Source organism: Capricornis sumatraensis, chromosome 5 (assembly GCF_032405125.1).
Source record: "Capricornis sumatraensis isolate serow.1 chromosome 5, serow.2, whole genome shotgun sequence".
In the NCBI taxonomy this organism is placed as follows: Eukaryota; Metazoa; Chordata; class Mammalia; order Artiodactyla; family Bovidae; genus Capricornis; species Capricornis sumatraensis.
In genome coordinates this window covers 95,541,253-95,557,257 of record NC_091073.1, presented here as the reverse complement: position 1 = coordinate 95,557,257, position 16,005 = coordinate 95,541,253, and the positions used below count along the sequence as shown (strand labels likewise).

The following is a 16,005-nucleotide window of genomic DNA, read 5'->3' as shown; positions in this document are numbered from 1 at the left end:
AGAGTCAGCAATTTTTATAAATGGTCTCTGTAAAATATTTGACAGGGGTGTGATTTCATGTTGTTCAAGGCACACATTGCAGGCTGCTGGAGGACAGACCCAGGGAGGCTCTGCGTGGTGTGGAAAGTGGCATTGAAAACTGGGAAACTTGATTTTAGTCTGTGCTCTCACTCATCCTGTGATAGGGTTGTACTTTGTTACTTAATATTTGGACTCTCAAGTTCCATGTTTATAAAATTAGGAATTTAATGAAGTTATTCACTAAAATTTCTTCCAGATCCATTATTCTCAAATTAGATACTCCAGGTAATGAGATTTATATTATGATGTGTTTCCCTGTTTTGATTACTTATTTTTTAGATTTAAAAGTTTAAAGCCTTCATTATTTATCTATACAGAAATGATCATACAGTGTAAACGTCACTAGACAGAGATCTTCCTTCTGTGATTTTTTTTTTTTCAGTCTAGCATATTTATTCTAAAGAAGCATGGCTGCTCATCCCCTAGGAAAAATAAACCAACATTAAAGAAGTTAATAATGACAGCTAAGGTATTTTGCTACATTGGTTTTAATAGAAATGTAAAAATTGTTAAAAATGGATATGACAGTAATTTTCTTCAGCTCCCCCAGCTGCATGTTTTTATCACATTAAAAAAAAAACTGGACTCTGCTATAGGGAAGTTAAGTTGATTTTGTTGGTTAGAGTGAATTTAAGCAGGGCTAAGTTGAAAGACTAAAGAGATTGGAAAAATGTTAGTTTATCTCTAAAAGGGCTAAGTCCTGTGTTTGTGAAGAATTAGGGGATGGCATGGCAGAGAAAAATAGGCTATATTTGAGCAATAAATGTGAGCTTGGCTTATTTTTGCTCCTATAAAAAGAGAAAAGTAAGATCTCGGAATTCCTACTGGGTCATCAAAAATTTGGTTGCATTCAGCCTGCAACATTGAGGCAGTCAGGCCGCAGTATTGACTCTTTTACCTCATGTACAGTCAACAGTTTTATGGTCAGAGAGGGGCTTCCCAGGTGACGCAGTGCTTTACGTAAAGAACCTGCCTGCCATTGCAGGAGACACAGGTGAAACAAGTTCAATCCCTGGGTTGGGAAGTTCCCCTGGTTTGGGAAGTTCCCCTGGAGTAGGAAATGGCAACCCACTGCAGTATTCTTGGAAATTCCATGGACAGAGGAGCCGGGTGGGCTACAATCCATGCAGTCACAAAGAGTCACACATGAATGAGTGCACACACATACACACACACACACACACACACACACACACACACACACACGTTGGAACTTAGGCACCATGACCTCATCTTGAGTCTGCCTTTATCACAGGCATGAGCTTACCTACTTCCTGAGTCTCTTGGAGTTCTTACCACTCTTTATCAGATATTTACATATTTTTATGTTGAACTTTTCTCCTGAGATAAAGTTTCACACCTGTTACAGGCTAGCTGAGCAATTTTGAGCATTGCATGAAAAATAAAATGTTTTCATATTTTTTAAGAATTGTTAAGAAATAATGAGCTTTAGAAAGTTCATATCATTTGACTACCCTAGGACACAGCTTCCCACAGGACAATTTGGTTCATTTTTCTGAGAGTTTGTGATGACTCTGAACATTAGGAGATAGTAGTCTCTTTAAAAAAAAAAGTTGGAAATCTGAGGCTGAAATAATTTCCAAAATGATAACTGTGGCTCTTGTTCAAATCAGCATGTTTTCAAAACACCTTCCTCAGAGCACTGGTTATGCATGATTTTAAACAGCTACTATATATGCACACAAAGGCTCTCTGTTCTAATAAGTTTAATGAATATCAGGACAACCGTTTTTGTTTTGCTTTGTTTTGTCTCCCTACAAGAATTTGGAGATCCTTTTATATACTAATGTACATCGTGGGTGGCTGAGAAGTGGGTATTGAATGTAATGTTTAATAAATTGATTTAACCATGAATCCCTTTTTATTTGAAGAACATTTTATGAAACTAATATTCCTTGAAACTCACTCTGAGAAATAGTGGCTTAAGTTGAATTTTCCACCTAAGTTACATTTATTAACTCATTTAATCTTTTTCATAACCCTGTGTGGTAGTTACACTTAGAATGGCCATTTTATAGAAGAGAAAACCAAGGATACCAATAAGTTGTTTATTTAAGATCACTGGCCTAGTGGAAGGTGAGGTGAAGTCGCTCAGTCGTGTCCGACTCTTTGTGACCCCGTGGACTGTAACCTACTAGGCTTCTCCATCCATGGGATTCTCCAGGCAAGAATACTGGAGTGGATTGCCATTTCCTTCTTCAGGGGATCTTCCCAACCCAGGGATCGAACCCAGGTCTCCTGCATTGGAGGCAGACGCTTTAACCACTGAGCCACCAGGGAAGATACGGCCTAGTGGAAACACATGAAATTCACAGGCATGTATTTATCCCACTCCAGCGTGCCTGCTTTTAAGAATATTAAAGAAGCAGAATCAAGAAGATGTTGATGAATAATTGGATATGAGAAATCAGGAAAAGTGGATCTTGTGATGACTCTTGAATAGATGAGAAGGCAGGAGAAAGAGACTTTAGAAAAACGATTGCTATAGGAGAAAGCTTCAAAGTAGAAATCACATTTTAGGTAGATGGTTCTGGAATGTTCTGTACAAGGGATATGACAGGTGGACATGCTGAGGGTAAGGAAGAGACAGCACGGATGCAGAGAGAAAAAGTCTCAGAATTTTCACGAAGAACAGAAGGAATAGGAAGGGGAATCACAGCAGAGCTAATCAAAAACAATTTCAGAATTTTGATCTCAGCTTTGAGTGTAGAGATCATTCTATAGCTACCATCAGTACCTGTAAACAAATAACTGGACAACAATTCAGCATTAGGGAGATTAACTGCCATCAGTCTAAAAAAGATGGCTTTCAGAGACAATCAGAATTTAACAGTGCTATGTGGCCATTTAAATTATTAGTGAATAGGTATGCCTTTAACTTACAGCTTGTAATTAGTTGCTCAATCTTGTCTGACTCCTTGCGACCCCATGGACTGTAGCCTGCCAAGCTCCTCTATCCATGGGGGTTCTCTAGCCAAGAAAACTGGAGTGGGTTGCCATGCCCTACTTCAAGGGATCTTTGCAACCCAGGGATTGAAACCAGGATCTTGCATTTCAGGTGGATTCTTTACTATCTGAGCCACCAACTTACAGATTAATTACCAAAAAAAATTATCCTAAATAAAACAATTCTTCCAATGGGACAAGCAAGTTTACTGTTTATGAAACTCCTCAGTCTATTCTGTAGTATCTTCTTAGATTTAACTGATCTCATTTTAAGGAATTTAGGGCATTTTGATATAGAGATAACAATTCAAAATTTACTTAGTACCCATTTCCCTCATACTGGCTAATAACAGATCACTAAGTAAAATTCTGCAGATAGTGATTGCAGCCATGAAATTAAAAGATGCTTACTCCTTGGAAGGAAAGTTATGACCACCCAGATAGCATATTCAAAAGCAGAGACATCACTTTGCCAACTAAGGTCCGTCTAGTCAAGGCTATGGTTTTTCCAGTGATCGTGTATGGATGTGAGATTTGGACTCTGAAGAAAGCTGAGTTGCAAAGAATTGATGCTTTTGAACTGTGGTGTTGGAGAAGACTCTTGAGAGTCCCTTGAACTGCAAGGAGATCCAACCAGTCCATTCTAAAGGAGATCGGTCCTGGGTGTTCTTTGGAAGGAATGATGCTAAAGCTGAAACTCCAGTACTTTGGCCACCTGATGCAAAGAGTTGACTCATTGGAAAAGACTCTGATGCTGGGAGGGATTGGGGGCAGGTGGAGAAGGGGACGACAAAGGATGAGATGGCTGGATGGCATCATGGAGTCGATGGACGTGAGTCTGAGTGAACTCCGGGAGTTGGTGATGGACAGGGAGGCCTGGCATGGTACAATTCATGGGGTCACAGAGTTGGACACAGCTGAGCGACTGAACTGACTGACTTAACTGAAAATCACTGCAGATGGTGACTGTAGCCATGAATTAAAAGATGCTTATTCCTTGGAAGGAAAGTTATGACCAACCTAGACAGCATATTAAAAAGCAGATACATTAATTTGCTAACAAAGGTCCATCTAAGTCAAGGCTATATTTTTTTTCGGTAGTCATGTATGGATGTGAGAATTGGAATATAAAGAAAACTGAGCATTTGAAGAATTGATGCTTTTGAACAGTGGGGTTGGAGAAGACTCTTGAGACTGTAAGGAGATCTAACCAGTCCAGACTAAGGGAAATCAGTCCTGAATATTCATTAGCAGGACTAATGTTGAAGCTGAAACTCCAATACTTTGGCCACCTGATGAGAAGAGCTGACTCATTTGAAAAGACCCTGATGCTGGGAAAGATTGAGGGCAGGAGGAGAAGGGGACACAACAGAGGATGAGATGGTTAGATGGCATCACTGCCCCAATGGACATGAATTTGGGTGAACTCTTGGAGTTGGTGATGGACAGGGAGGCCTGGCATGCTGCGGTTCATGGGGTTGCAAAGAGTCAGACACAACTGAATGACTGAACTGAACTGAACTGCAACATTGGTGCGCCCCAGAAGACAGACAAGAAAATTTTTTTCCTAGAATGCAAACTTTTTTGCCCTTTCCATACAAACTCTATAAAATTAGTTGGCCAGTGGCAACACCTTCTACTAGTACCTGAGGTAAGCCTTGTTATAACCCTTTGCCTGCCATATACTTATTATGTCACTACTCCAGAAGGGAGGCCCACACTTACAGCTCTGAAATCCTTTCTCAACTAGAAATTGAAGCTTCTTGTTACATACTGGCTCCTATTTTACAAAATCTTCTTAAAGATTAAAAGAGTTTTGTATGTGAAAACACTTTTTAAGTTTCAAAGTGCTGTGTAGTTATTAGCTATTATTTTTGAGAACCATAATTGTTTTGTATAGAGAATAGCAGTCACACAAAATCACATTTAAAAACAAAACCAAAAAAAAATTTTAACTTTGTCATTTCCTTATTTGGGAGAAGTTTTGACGTATATTGAGGTAAGTATAAAATTAGTCAGAATTGGATTTGCATATAGGTCCATAGAACTGAACTTCTAGTATTTAGTTTCCTCTGATTCTTGAATATTTCCTTGGTGTATGTATGTGTGTGAAGTGAAATTACCTTCCTTAAATAATGTTTCATACTTACTTCACATAAGAATGCCTATGAAAAATTCTGATATTATAATTGCTGTACAGAGAAAAGTCTCAGTAAATGTGCACTGAATCTGCAACATTCTTTCACAGGTTTGTCTCTTGACCATTTCTCCTTTGGGAAAGTCAAGATTGAAAGAGACAATGTGTGTTTTCTTTTAATCTTAATAATTATCTGGTGTGTGGGTGTGTATGTGTGTGTGTGGGTGTGTGTGTGTGTGTGTGTATGTGTGTGTTAGTTGCTCAGTCCTGTCCAACTCTGTGATCCCATGGACTGTAGCCTGCCAGGCGCCTCTGTCAATGGAATTCCCCAGGCAAGAATACTAGAGTGGGTAGCCATTCCCTTCTTCAGGGCATCTTCCCAACCTCAGGAAAGAACCTAGGTCCCTGCATTGCAGACAGATTCTACTCTGTCTGAGCCACCAGGGAAGCCCTATAGCAGATATTTACAATAAAATACTAGTAAAATTAGATAACTAAAGTCCTGAATTTAAAATGGTTATTTTCCACGAAAGAGTCTTTTTTGCAGCTTTTTAGTAGATTTTATTTATTGGCACACAAAAGCTAGGTGCTTTTGGTAGCTAGAGCTGTCACCATTCAAGAGTGCACCTCTAGAGCATAACAGCCATCTGCTGCTGCTCCCTAGTGGCTACCCCCAAACTGGCCAGATTCTCTGAGCCTTGAGTGGAAGAAGGGAGAGGAGCAGCTGTTCTGGAGTTCTGTGTCTGCCTCTGTCCTCCTCACCACCTGGCACATATACTGCTTGACTTATGGAGCAGCACGTACACTTAACCCAAGCGGCATTTCTCCCCACACCAGTGGCTCATTCCTCATACTAACCACCCATCTCTTCTCTACCATCACTTACCCTTCTCCCTTCTCCTATCTTTCTACAAGATGCTAAGTGGGAGCAGGATTGAGAGGCTGTATCTAGAGGGATGTGGGATTCTGGCCAACCTGTGTCCTGCTTCCCTTGTCACTACTTTCATTTCATTAACCAAAAAATTCTTCCCATGTCAGGAATATATGTAAATACATCATTTCATTTAGCTTCAATGTAGCCCTTTATGATGATAGTGCTGTTTATATGTAACAGAAGCAATATGTCTGGTCTTCTCTTTAAGGAGAACCATCTTTGCTGTCTATAATCAGGTCTATGAGTGAAGGGAGAGTCTGGAGTCATTGAAATAAGCTTGATTGATTTACGCTGAAAAGATCAGAGAAAGAAAGAAATACATCTAGCAGATCAGAATGAGTGTAGAGAAAGGAGTCTGGGCTGGTTTGGTGGGATATTTTTTAAAGGAAGAAAGAAGAAAGAGTCTTTCAAACTGCTGCAAGAAAGAGAAATAAATGCTTGAGATCAAGAGATCATACATGGAAGAAAGCTTGCTCAAGAGAGATACCAAATATTTTAAGGAATTGTACTCGGTTAGATGGATTACATAAAGATTCATCATTTGGAATTACTGAGAAAATTCAATGAATATTTAATCTCTTCCAAATTATTATTTGGATATTTAGTCACTATGCTATAGTGCCATGAGGCAGCTGAGTTTTCCGTGATTGTAGTATTCCAAGGTAAAATGTCATACCTAATGTTTTTTGGAGTAACCAGTGGAAAGGGGCCACCAGAAAATTTAAGAAGATAGCCAGTGAGCTGGTTCTGAGGCAGAGCCTGGAATTCAGTGGACAATGAGTCAAGGTATGCTATCCTGGTCTAATATTAGGAGTCAGTATTCATCAGGGAGCCTCTGCACAGGAAGTACAGATTTCATGCCTCAAGAGCCAGGTCAATCCATAGTATCAGACAATAGAAGTAGTCTCTGGGCCAGTCACCAAAACAGTCCAAAAAATGAAAGACGATCCTTTTTTTTTTTTAAAAAAAAAGTAGTGCATTGCAGTTTGAAAGTGCCTAATTAAAAAGGAAGGAAGGCTGATTCCTCCAGCTCCACTTTTCTTTCTCAAGATTACTTTGGCTATTTGGGATCTTTTGTGTTTCCATACATAGTGTGAGATTTTTTTTTATTCTAGTTCTATGAAAACTATCATTAGTAGTTCGATAGGGATTGTATTGAATCTGTAGATTGCTTTGGGTAGTGTAGTCATTTTCACAGCATTGATTCTTCCCATCCAAGAACATGGTATATCTTTCCATCTGTTTGTGTCATCTTTGATTTCTATCATCAGTGTCATAGTTTTCTGCATACTGGTCTTTTGTCTCTTTAGATAGGTTTATTCTTGGGTATGGAGAAGGAAATGGCAACCCACTCCAGTGTTCTTGCCCGGAGAATCCCAGGGACAGGGGATCCTGCCGGGCTGCCGTATATGGGGTTGCACAGAGTCGGACACAACCAAAGTGACTTAGTAGCAGCAGCAGCATTCTTGGGTATTTTATTATTTTTTGTTGCAATAGTGAATGTGATTGTTTCTTTAATTTCTTTTTCTGATTTTTCATTGTTAGTGTATAGAAATGCAAGGGATTTCTGTGTATTAATTTTATATGTTGCAACTTTACTATCTTCACTGATTAGCTGTGGTAATTTTTTAGAAGCATCTATAGGGTTTTCTATGACCCACCTCCTAGACTAATGGAAATGAAAGCAAAAATAAACAAATGGGACCTAATTAAACTTAAAAGCTTTTGGACAGTAAAGGAAATCACAACGAAGATTAAAAGACAGCCCTCAGAATGGTAGAAAGTAATTGCAAATGAAACAAATGAAAAAGGATTAATCTCCAAAATATATAACCAGCTCATAAAACTCAAAATCAACAAAACAAACTGCCCAATCAAAAAATGTGCAGAAAATTTAAACAGACATTTCTCCAAAGAAAACATACAGATGGTCAATAAACATATGAAAAACACATGAAGAGATGCTTGACATTACTAATTACTGGAGAAATGCAAATCAAAACTACAAAAACTTAAGTATCATCTCATATCAGTCAAAATGGCCACATAAAAATATCTACAAATGGTAAATGCTGGAGAGTGTGGAGAAAGGGAACCCTTATACACTGTGGGTGGGAATGTAAACTGATACAGACATTATGGAGAATAATTTGAAGATTCTTTAAAAACTAGGAATAAATCTACCATATGACCCAGCAATCCCACTGCTGGGCATATACCCTTAGAAAGTCACAGTTCTAAAAGACACATGTACCCTAGTGTTCAGTCTTACAATTGCCAAGACAAGGAAGCAACCTAGATGTCCATATACAGATGAATGGATAAAGATGAGATATGTGCATACAAGGGGATACTATTAAGCCACAAAAAATAATGAATTTGAGCCAGTTCTAGTGAGGTAGATAAACTGAGAATCTGTTATACAGAGAAGTAAGTCAGAAAGCGAAAAACAAATATTGTATATTCATGCATATATATAGAATCTATAAAAATGGTATTGATGACTGTTTTAGGGAAGGAATACATAGATGTAGAGAATGGATTTGTGGACACAGTGGGGGAAGAGAGAATGGGGTGAATGGAGAAAATAGCATTTATATATTATAGAGTATAGATAGATAGATAGACAGATAGAGTATATATATATATATATATATATATATATGCACACACACACACACACACACACACTCTATTAGGGTCTTTCCTGTAGCTCAAAGGGTTAAGAGTTCTACAATGCAGGAGACCACGGTTTGATTCCTGGGTCAGGAAGATCCTCTGGAGAAGGCAATGGCAATCCACTCCAGTATTCTTGCCTGGAAAATCCCATGGACCGAGGAGACTGGCGGGGTCCGTGGGGTCGCAAAGAGTTGGACACGACTGTGCAACTACTACTACTACTGCTACTATACACTCTATCATGGGAAGTTGCTGTGTAACACAGGGAGCCAAGCCTGGAGCTCTGTGATGTCCTTGTGGGGTGGGTTTAGGCGCCGGGAGGGAGGCTATAGAGGGAGGGGATATATGTAAAGTTACGACTTATTTGTGCTGAAACCAACACAACATAGTAAAACAGTTTTCCTCCAATTAAAAAATAAATTTTAAAGAAAGGAAGGAAGGAGATAGAGAAATAAATGAAATGTTAAATTGCCTTGAAAGACTTAAGATCCTGAAGCCCTTAAAGATGTAACTTGTAGGAAAAAATTGATGACACAGTTGGAAAACACATCAGAAGAGTTTAAACAAAGAGCAGTCCTGAATACATAGGTTTAACACTGACCAGAGGATGGATGGGAAAATCCTTAGCTCCTAAGAAAAGGCATCCAGCATCAGAATGTATTCATGATGAGTGTGTGTTCATTTGCTCAATTATATCTGACTGCAACCCTATAGATTGTAGCTCCCAGGCTCCTCTGTCCATGGGATTCTCCAGGCAAGAATACTGGAGTGGGTTGCCATTTCCTTCTCCAGGGGATCTCCCCAACCCAGGGATTAAACTCAAGTTTCCTAAGTATCCTGCATTGTAGGCAGATTCTTTACTGCTGAGCCACTGAGTATGTGGCTTTCCAAATTCATTACATCTTTTTTTTTTTAATTTCCTCTCAGTCTGTGCTCAGACTTAACTTCATTGTTGCCTAAGCCTTCACTCAATCATGATAAGCTCTTTATTGTTATCTGTTAAATAGCTCTTATATCCCAGCTGAAATCTGTGAATTTGCTTCTGTGCCACAGTGATAGAGTTTAATATTCTGACAGTTCAGTTCAGTTCAGTTCAGTCAGTCATGTCCAACTTTTTGTGACCCCACAGCCTGTAGCACGCCAGTCTTCCCTGCCCATCACCAACTCCCGGAGCTTGCTCAAACTCATGTCCATCAAGTAGGTGATGCTATCCAACCATCTCATCTATTGTCATCCCCTTCTCCATCTGCCTTCAATCTTTCCCAGCATTAAGGTTCTTTTCCAGTGAGTCAGTTCTTCACATCAGGTGGCCAAGTATTAGAGCTTCAGCTTCAGCATCAGTCCTTCCAATGATAATTCAGGACTGATTTCCTTTAGGATTGACTGGTTTGATGTCTTGCAGTTCAAAGGACTCTCAAGAGTCTTCTGCAACACCACAGTTCAAAAGCATCTATTCTTCAGTGCTCAGCTTTGTTTATGCTTCAACTCTCACATCCATACCTGACTACTGGACAAACTATAGTTTTGACTATACAGAACTTTGTCAGTAATGTATGTCTCTGCTTTTTAATGTGCTGTTCAGGTTGGTGATAGCTTCTCTTCCAAGGAGCAAGTGTCCTTTAAGATCATGGCTGCAGTCATGATCTGTGATTTTGGAATCACAGATTTGGAGCCCAAGATTTTTTGATTTTAGAATCACTGATTTGGAGCCCAAGATTTTGTGATTTTGGAGCCCAAGAAAATAAAGTCTCTCACTGTTTCCATTGTTTCTCCATCTATTTGCCATGAAGTGATGGGACCGGATGCCATGATCTTTGCTTTTTGAATGTTGAGTATTTTTTTTTTCAAAATTTTATTTACTTATGGCTGTGCTGGGTCTTCATTGGTGCTTGAGGGCTTTCTGTAGTTTCAGAGCATGGGGGCTACTCTTTGTTGCGGGCCCTAGAGCACGCAGATTTCAGTAGTTGTGGCATACGGGATCAGTCGCTCTGCAGCATGTGGAATCTTTCCAGACCAGAGACCGAACCTATGTCCTCCGCGTTGGCAGGCGGGTTCCTATCCACTGCACCACCTGGGAAGTCCGAATGTTGAGTTTTAAGCCAGCTTTTTTACTGTCCTCTTTCACTTTCATCAAGAGTCTCTTTAGTTCCTCTTCACTTTCTGCCATAAGGGTGGTATCATTTATATATCTGAGGTTATTGTCATTTCTCCTGGAAATCTTGATTCCAGCTTGTGCTTCATCAAGCCAGGCATTTCGCATGATGTACTCTCCATATAAGCTAAATAAGCAGGGTGACAATATATAGCCGTCATGTATTTCTTTCCCAATTTTGAATCAGTCTGTTGTTCCATGTCTGGTCCTAACTGTTGCTTCTTGACCTGCATAAAGGTTTCTCGGGAGGCAGGTAAGGTATTCTGGTATTCCCATCTCTTGAAGAATTTTCCACAGTTTGTTGTGATCCACAGAGTCAAAGGCTTTCATGTAGTCAATAAAGCAGTAGATGTTTTTCTGGAACTCTCTTGATTTTTTCGATGATCCAACAGAAGTTGGCACTTTGATGTCTGGTTCCTCTGCCTTTTTAAAATCCAGATTGAGCATGTGGAAGTTCTTGGTTCATGCACTGCTGAAGCCCAGCTTGGAGAATTTTGAGCATTACTTTTCTAGCATGTGAGATGAGTGCAATCGTGCAGTAGTTTGAGCATTCTTTGGCATTGCCTTTCTTTTTGATTGGAATGAAAACTGATCTTTTCCAGTCCTGTGACCACTGCTGAGTTTTCCAAATTTGCTGTCATATTGAGTGAAGCTCTTTAACAGTATCATCTTTTAGGATTTGAAATAGCTCAACTGGAATTCCATCACCTCCACTAGCTTTGTTCATAGTGATGCTTCCTAAGGCCCACTTAACTTCACATTCCAGGATGTCTGGCTCTAGGTGAGTGATCACACCATCATAGTTATCTGGACCATGAAGATCTTTTCTGTATGAGTGAAATCACTCAGTCATGTCCGACTCTTTGCGACCTCATGGACTGTAGCCTACCATGTTCCTCCATGCATGGGATTTTCCAGGCAAGAGTACTGGAGTGGATTGCCATTTCCTTCTCCAGAGGACCTTCCTGACCCAGGGATCGAACCCAGGTCTTCTGCATTATATGCAGACGCTTTACCGTCTGAGCCATGAGGGAAGTCATAGTTCTGTGAATTCTTGCCACTTCTTCTTAATATCTTCTGCTTGTGTTAGGTCTATATCATCTCTGTCTTTTAATGGGCCCATCTTTCCCATCTGACTGTAAAGTACATCATGAGAGACGCTGGGCTGGAAGAAACACAAGCTGGAATCAAGATTGCCGGGAGAAATATCAATAACCTCAGATATGCAGATGACACCACCCTTATGGCAGAAAGTGAAGAGGAACTAAAAAGCCTCTTGATGAAAGTGAAAGAGGAGAGTGAAAAAGTTGGCTTAAAGCTCACCATTCAGAAAACGAAGATCGTGGCATCTGGTCCCATCACTTCATGGGAAATAGATGGGGAAAGAGTGGAAACAGTGTCAGGCTTTATTTTTCTGGGCTCCCAAATCACTGCAGATGGTGACTGCAACCATGAAATTAAAAGACACTTACTCCTTGGAAGGAAAGCTATGATCAACCTAGATAGCATATTCAAAAGCAGAGACATTACTTTGCCGACTAAGGTCCATCTAGTCAAGGCTATGGTTTTTCCAGTGGTCATGTATGGATGTGAGAGTTGGACTGTGAAGAAGGCTGAGTGCCGAAGAATTGATGCTTTTGAACTGTGGTGTTGGAGAAGACTCTTGAGAGTCCCTTGGACTGCAAGGAGATCCAACCAGTCCATTCTGAAGGAGATCAGTCCTGGGATTTCTTTAGAATGATGCTAAAGCTGAAACTCCAGTACTTTGGCCACCTCATGCGAAGAGTTGACTCATTGGAAAAGACTCTGATGCTGGGAGAGATTGGGAGCAGGAGGAGAAGGGGACGACCGAGGATGAGATGGCTGGATGACATCACTGACTTGATGGACATGAATCTGAGTGAACTCCGGGTGTTGGTGATGGACAGGGAGGCCTGGCGTGCTGCGATTCATGGGGTCGCAAAGAGTCGGACACGACTGAGCTACTCAACTGAACTGAACTGAACTGGTGTTAGGTCCATATCGTTTCTGTCTTTTACTGGGCCCATCTTTCCCATCTGACTGTAAAAAGGGTAATTTTTTGATATATTCATTTATTAAACCAGCCACTACAGTTCAGTGTTAGCTTATTGAACAGCATCATTGACTGAACTTAGAAATATGAATTTAGTTCCAAGGTTAATTAATGATGATACTGGCTTCATTTAAATTGGTTACAAGGCTCATTTTTAAATTTGTTTTGAAGTCTTTATTTTAAAAAATGGCTTGAAATGGAAAGCAAGAAGTTCTGATATTCTCCAGACCCTGGATCCAGTGTAGAAAGGCAATGTCTTTTAATTGTTTGTAAGTTTTTTGTGTAACTTTATTATTTTTTAGCTTGAATTCTTCATTATCAAGTTATTTACTGACATTATCATAAGAAAGTTAAAGACTTAGTTCACTTTTGCTGCCTCCCCTCTCTCTTCTCCTCCCAGTGTTTGTATTTTTGTGGTATCATTTTGAAACTCTGGTTTTTCTTCTGATAAATCTGTGACCACAGGAAAATATACTTAAGCCTCTATTTCTGTCTCTAACCTTTTGACATATCTCGTGTGACATGTATTTCTACTCTCTGTTTTATAAGAAAAATATGTTAAAATATATACACTTTGTTTTGCTCTGTCTTTTCATGGATATAACCTATTTTTTTGGAGCCACACTTTCACTGTTTAATTATTAAGTTTTTAACATTGACCCTCCGTCCCAGAAGGGCAGCCACGACTGGCTTCCCTGTCTCTGTCCTTAGATTGACTCTAAAAGTAGAAAACAATTAAATATTTGCCTTATTTTGAGTATGGAAACATTATTTAAGTCTGGGCTGAGATTCCTGTTTCCTATTCCAAAAGATCTGTTTCCGTAAACCTGGCCCTTTCAGAGGAGAATGTTGCTGGTTTCAAGGTCAGATGGAGTCTCTTTTCTTATACTCAATCTGTTGCTTAACATTCAAATGCATTTTTATTTGCTTTATACTCAGATTTTTAAAAAGCTGTTTGTCCTGACTGTCCCAGTAGCCATTCTGTTTATTTTCCCTTGCAGGGTTTGTCACTGTTCTCTCTCTCTGTCTCTCTCTCCATTATCATCATGGGTCTTCCTTTAACCCTCTTGGAAATTTTCCTTCCGTACCTTTCTGTCTCCCTAGTTCCACTTTACTAGTTGCTTTCTAAGTTCCTTGCACAAATATCTTCCCCTGATTTCTCTTCTTGGATGGAATCTCATCTTATGAATTCCATATTTTCCTCTTAATTTACTTCCTACATTTTGGAAATAAAGCCTCACTGAATCCCCACGGTAGTGACAAAGGAGCCTGGCAGTGTACGGTCCACAGGTTTGCAAAGACTCAGACTTTACTGAAGCGGTTTAGCTCACACAGGGTGCAAGGGAACAAAACTATCTCAGTAAATGTCTCAAAATTTTATTTTGACTGGTACTTAGTTCATCGATTTGTTGAATTTTGAAGCATTGATATAAAATTATTTTTGTTTAGAATTTTGAAGGAATTATTTGGTTGCTTCTAATATCCAGTAATGCTAATCAGGAATACCTCTGAAAAAAATCAAGAATGATTTGACATCTGTCATTTCTTGTACAGGGGACTCCAGGCTTTTTTCAATTTGAAGACTCGTATCCAAAGCCCTGGAACATTTCTTTATGGTTTATTGTATATTCTACTACCCTCAATCTTCTCTGATTTTTCTTTTTGTTATTTTCTTAGTCAAATATCATACCCTGTAGGATGATTCTTTATCTGTTACAATGTGTCCTTTTGCTTTATACATTCTACATAGTCTCACATTTATCTTCCAATCTTTCCAATGTTTTATTTCAGCAATTAACATTATTAACCTCTAAGAGCAGCATTTTTGTTCACTTTTTTAGTTGTTCAGTTTCTTAGTCATGTCCGACTCTTTGTGACCCCATGGACTGTAGCATACCAGGCTTCTCCGTCCTTCACCACCTCCTGGACCTTGCTCAAACTGCTCCAGTCCTTGCCAAACAGACTCATGTCTGTTGAGTCAGTGATACCATCCAGTGTCCCCTTCTCCTGCCTTCAATCTTTCCCAGCATCAGGGTCTTTTCCAAAGAGTTGACTCTTTGCATTAGGTAACCAAATTATTGGAGCTTCAGCATCAGTCCCTTCGAATGAATATCAGGGTTGATTTCCTTTAGGATTGACTGGTTGGACCTCTTGCAGTTCAAGGGATTCTCAAGAGTCTTCTCCAACACTACAGTTCAAAGCATCAATTCTTTGGCATTCAGCCTTCCTTATGGTCCAATTCTCACATCCATACATGACTACCGGAAAAATCATAGCTTTGACTATATGGACCTTTGTTGGCAAAGCAATATCTCTACTTTTTAATATGCTGTTTAGATTGGTCATAGCTTTTCTTTTTTTAAGAGCATATTATTTGTAATTATGGGTATACTTTCCTTTATTTTTTAAATTTTAATGTTGTTTTATTTATTTATTTTTTGCTTTTTATTTTGTATTGTAGTATCATGATTCACAATGCTGTGACTGTTATTTATAATTTTTTAAAGTTTCTTTTCATTCTATGCAACACCTCAGTTTCCTCCAGGATCAGAGAGTTTTCAGTTAATCTTCTGATCTCTCTTTCCCTTTTCTGTTTGGTGACTCTTGGTTTTACAAACTCCTGGATAGTTGGAATAGGTTTCCTCTGTTTCTGTGAAAGTTTATGGATATGTTTCCCCCTTGAATCTTTTATCTGAAGGAGAAGTCAGACCAGAAGCTCTGTGCAGGTGGGAGGAGGGTGAGACATATTGGTTGGCTGGTGAAGAGGATTTTCCTCCTGAGAGGAAGGTCATCATGCACACTAAAAGTCTTAGTATTTTAGTACTAATATTCAAGTATTCTGGCTGATTTTTGTACAATTTCTTTAAGAAAAGACTTCTGGTTTCTTGTCTGGCAGCAAATGCCAATTGAGAAGGATGAATATCCCATTCATCAGTGATCCTGCACATCTACTATTTTAGCACAATATTTTAATATCATTT

General features: G+C 39.3%; 1 protein-coding gene and 1 non-coding gene across 3 annotated transcripts in view; one reads left to right on the top strand and one right to left on the bottom strand.

The window, feature by feature from the left end:
• GRM8 (glutamate metabotropic receptor 8) overlaps positions 1-16,005 on the top strand; it is an 860,517-nt gene that overhangs the window by 684,847 nt on the left and 159,665 nt on the right. The window lies entirely within an intron of this gene.
• Positions 2,311-2,382, bottom strand: TRNAW-CCA (transfer RNA tryptophan (anticodon CCA)). Its single transcript has one exon. It is a non-coding gene; the product is annotated as a tRNA-Trp (tRNA).